Raw genomic sequence first — 4,921 nt, 5'->3', positions numbered from 1 at the left:
TTTTACCTGAAACTACTAAAATTATTCAACCAAAAATCTTTGTTTAAAGGAGTGCACTAAGAAAATGTGTTTAATGGCAGTTGTTTCAGTTGTGGCCACAGAATAATACATTAATGCATGTGCTAATAAGCACCGGGCCACTTTAAAATGCAGTTTTCCCATCTCTTGTGGTTTAATCATATCAGTCTTTAATTAAAAAGTAGATGAAAAGTTCCCAAAGGATGTTGCAGTGAAAGGGTTTCATCTTTGCAGCAGCATTTTTTATTTGTTGTATGTTTGTCTGTAGATAAATTGCTGGCAAACTTCTGTTTATTTCTTGTTACTGTTGTGCTCTTTCAATCCCTGGTTTCAAGCACAAATGGGGTTGTACAAGATGGTGTGCTGAAAGCAGAGGGACACAAAGGTCTTGGTGATTGTGAGGACCACTGCATGCTTCCTTGACTTTGTGCTACAGGACTGAGCTGGAGCGACTGTCCTTCAGAGTGAAAGGAAATTGCAATTTTTACTTATCCACTGGCACCTTTGCCAACCATGCACATACACCACTGCACTAATAGGAATCGCTGCTCATCTGACATTCTCAAGCCTCCTGTGGTTTTACCTGGGATTGAAGTTTGCTCTTATGAAATGAATGGATCTATCAACACACTTTACATACGCCATGAGGTAAAGGCCAGGTATTACCAGCTCCCAATTACTTCTGATTCAGACTGCAGACTTGTGAGCAAAACAGTGGGTGTTCAGGTCATGCAACTTTTCAATATCTATCTTTTGTTAGGATAGTCTCTTATCAAACTCTTTTCAAACAGTGGATTAAAATAGGACTTCTACTGACATTTATTCAGAATATAGACATAGCTTCAGTACTCAGATTGTGCTAATTGACCTTAGTCTCTAACTAACTCTCTCCTGGCTGTAGGTTACGAACCATTTCTGACCAGGAACCTCTACACAGCTGTACCACATTCTTTGATCACACAAACAGGCAAGAGCAGAACTTGGTGCCAAGTTTTCAAGTGCTTAGTGCATCCTAACTGCCCAGCTTCCATTCTGAGATCAAAATAACACCTTCAGAATTAAGAGGCCTTTTCTATTAATCTAATGAATGCCTTTGAAAATCCTGTGCTCTGTGGGGACCACGTAGTCTCTTCAGAATTTTGTCTCTAGTTTTTCAAGACCCATTCTAAAGCCCTCATGCTGCCATGGGAAGAGGTGACTTGCTTGGCTGCCCTTACACAGGAGCTGAAGCCCACACGGACGCAGTTTGGTTCCGTGTTGTTGCCTAGTGTGACACACTTACAATATCAGATGCAAATACAGTTAGTATTTGAATGGAATTCACAAAGTGTGTGCTTTTAAGATAAAGCTAAGTCTTCCTGCTGCTGCTTTGGATGCAAATATATTTGTAATGAACTCTTGGGTTTCTCTGTATCCCTTATCTTGCACCTGTTATCATCTTTGTTGTAAAAAGCTTAGGGGTGAGCTTGCCAAATGATACGCCCCATCTGTGCTACCTGGATAAACAGTGTTAGCAAGAAACATGCAAACTGAAAAGCCACAAGTTCTTGATGGACAAGTGCCAGCACTTTTTCTCTGGCTAACAAGGACAAGGTCTTTGTGTTCTTTCAACAACTTGCCAATCTTTTCTTTGAAATTGTTGTGAAGTTGTTGGGAGGGAGATGAGAAAGAGAGGAAGCTGGGGGTGTGCAAACTGGTTTTGGGCATGCGGATGAGACCAACTGCAAATATAACAAGGATTTTAATGGAATTCACCAAGTGAATGTTTTTTCACCAGAGCCAAAATTGAGCTAAAATTTGTGTCTTCTGCGTTGAAGACAGGTATATCTGTTGTGAACCCTGCTATTGTTTATATATCTTTGCTTGGACCCCTGCAAACCAGGCTAACACTCAGAAGGAAGGAAGGTGAATGACGAGAAACTGCCTCACTAGGACTTGTCCTTGACGAGGAAAGAAGTGACAGCAGGTACAGAACAGTGAGAGAGGCCTCAGGCATTTGGGCAAAGAGGCAACAACAGCAGAGAACAACTTGTTCCAGAACCTTATCATGTTGTACTGAGATCTCCCCATTTCTCTATGTTTTCTTTTTTAGGAACTTACAGGAGGGATTATTACTGAGTAATTAAAGGACAAGGTTGGCAGCTGGTCTTCTGAAGTCCTGTCACTGAGTTGCTGTGGCAACACGTGTACTGTCTGCAATAGTCACATCTTATACTTCATGAACCAGGTCATTTTAACTGACTTGTGTCTTTAGTGTTCAGATCTGAGGGCCTATTGGGTGCACAGGGCACATCACTACTGCACATTAGCAGGGACACAGGGTGGCATTAGACCTGTCCCACTGGGGAATGTTCCACAGGCCTGTTTCCAGCTTTGCTACCTGAGAGGGAAGGGGTGAGACCAGCGGCACTTGCTGTGGCTGGGTACAGACAGCTCCCTCTTCTGCCATTTGTCCTCTGCCTTGTACTCCCTGTGCAGGCATGCTGGTGCTTGCTACTTTTGTGTGTTGGAGTGTAGAATTTGTTAGAGGGTAGAACTTATGTGTTAGAGGGTAGAACTTGGCATCGTGAGAACCCTGCAGGGGAGTTTACCCAATACCATTTCAACAAGAGAGAGAATTAGGACCTGCATTCCTTTTGCTGCCTGCCACACAGGTCTGTATCTGCAAGAGCTAGGAAGGATCCCTCACCTGATCTGCCCGAGCATTGCCAGGCAGTGAGGATAATTCAAAATCCGGTTACCCTGGCAGAGTCCAAGATGACAGTGTCTTTTGGCACTTGGGATATGTTCCACCTGACATAAGCCAGGAACTTCTGCTGTCTTCTCCTTTTTAAAAAAATGGTGGCCTGAGGCGATCCCTTTTTATTATGGTCAATTCAGCCTAATCCCTGACCTGTCCAGGTACTTTAGCCAGACTCCAAACTCTTGCAGGGTTAAGTGTGCTGCCAGGCAGCTGGGCAAAACATTACAGATTTGCTGGCAGTGCTACAGCAACCCAGGCACCCTTGCTGCCTCCAAGGCTCTTATAACAGCTTGTAAAAGGCCTCAGAGAAAACTTTCCATCAGAACAGACACTCCTAGGGTGTTGCAGGCCAGGCATTGTGCCAGTTGCCAGGGATGAGACAATGCTTTGGGAAGCTCACCTGAAACCAACAACTGGCAGCAACATGTCCAAAAGTTGTAGAGCTGCAAGGACACAGACAGATTCATTTCACCTTTACTTTTACTCTCTGCATCCCAGTATCAAGCTCCTTCCCTGTTCATTATATGCAATTAGCCTCTTCTGCTCTTTCCTTCCTTCATTCTAGACCCTCATGGCAGATGCCAGGCAGTCCCAGTGAGAACAGGCTGTGGAGTCAGCTGCTTGGCAGGAGAGTGCCCCAAATCCTGCAAGGCTCTTTTTGAAAAAAGTTTCTTTTTGAAACCCACTGTGCAAGGACACAGGGCTGCCCACTCAACTGAAATACCCTTAAATGATTTGTCAGCTTTGTACAGTGCAGACCATAGGGAACAATTGTAGGGACAGGACTGCATAATAATAATAATAATGGCCAGTCTTCGCGAACGAAGAACCGGGGAAGGTCTTTCCACCTTCCAGCCTGCGCATTGGATTTTTTAGGTGAGACACAGTGTGCGCAGAACTGAGCCCACCCTTTAATCCTGAGGTTCATCTGCCGGGGCCAAGTGAGCTTGGACAGTGGCAGCGAGGTCCTCAGGACGTAGATGGATTGCCTTACAGGGCTAACGAGCTCCATCTGTAGAGACACCTGCATAGGCTCCTGGGATTCTGCAGCACTTGTTCTAGTTGTACTTATTTTAAAAGGGTTGTTAAGAGGACTCAGGTTTTCTTGGGTTGGTTCGTGAGGTGAGTAAGGGGTGCTGATGTGCCAGAGATGCTATGGCAGCCCGCTCTACTGAGATAATGGCACCTACAGCCAAGTGCAGGAGCAGAATCTTGGGTGTCGAAGTATTTTCCCTGACAAAAACTCGGGCACTTCCAGCTCCTCAGATCAACAAACTGGGCCTGAATGTCCAGTCAAACTGCTTTCTGCCTAGCCTTGACCTCAGGCAACTGTGTCCCCTTCTGAAATTCAGCCTGGTTCCTCAGAGGTCACACAGTGCTTCCCACACTGTCTCCATCTCACAGTGGGATCCTGCGCTTTCAGCTGACCACATGAGCATTCCTGTTTTCACATTTCCCCTTACATGACAAAAGGAAGTCCAAGAACAGCTCTAGTTTGCTCTGCTTTGAGCAGCAGCAGCGGGGCTGGACTAGACTGTCTCCCGAGGCACATTCCAGACTGACAGAATCCACTGATTCTGTCATTCTGTGAAAAATGTAAGTGATAGTATCAGTTCTCACTGGATGAACAGAAAGCACTTGAATATCCTCAGGAAGAGTACTTACAATGTGGTAGAAATAGAAAGAACTGCAGAAACCTGCAGAGGAAACAGGGAAGCTGACATTCTGCTTGTGGACACCACACTGAAGTAACTTACAAAGTGCTTCAGGGAAGTGGACAGATAGTAAAATATCCATGTCGCCAGGGAATAATGCCTTTTTTTCCCCCCTATACCCTTACCCTGAGCACATGAAGAAGCTAAAAGTGGTAAGTAGAAACAATCACCCCCAAAAGCGCTTCTTATCAGCCAACCATAATAATTAGAAGAGTGCAGCATTTGATGGAAAAAATGAAATGCCTGGCTACTGCACTACTTTTCATTTCCCTACATTTTTCTGGTGATGTGGGATCTCAAAGCATTTCTAAAACACCTTTTAAAAACCAACTCTTTTCAAATCCACAAACAGTCCAGGGTTCAGTTCTGAGCATTATAAATGGTCATGCTAATTAAATGCAGCTAAAATAATGAAAAGAGTTGTAGGACAGACGAGATCAATGAC

This window comes from Empidonax traillii, unplaced genomic scaffold (assembly GCF_003031625.1).
Source record: "Empidonax traillii isolate 1590-97213 ecotype Southwest subspecies unplaced genomic scaffold, ASM303162v1 scaffold257:size1394852, whole genome shotgun sequence".
Taxonomy (NCBI): domain Eukaryota; kingdom Metazoa; phylum Chordata; class Aves; order Passeriformes; family Tyrannidae; genus Empidonax; species Empidonax traillii.
Note: the sequence above shows the minus strand (reverse complement) of the source record.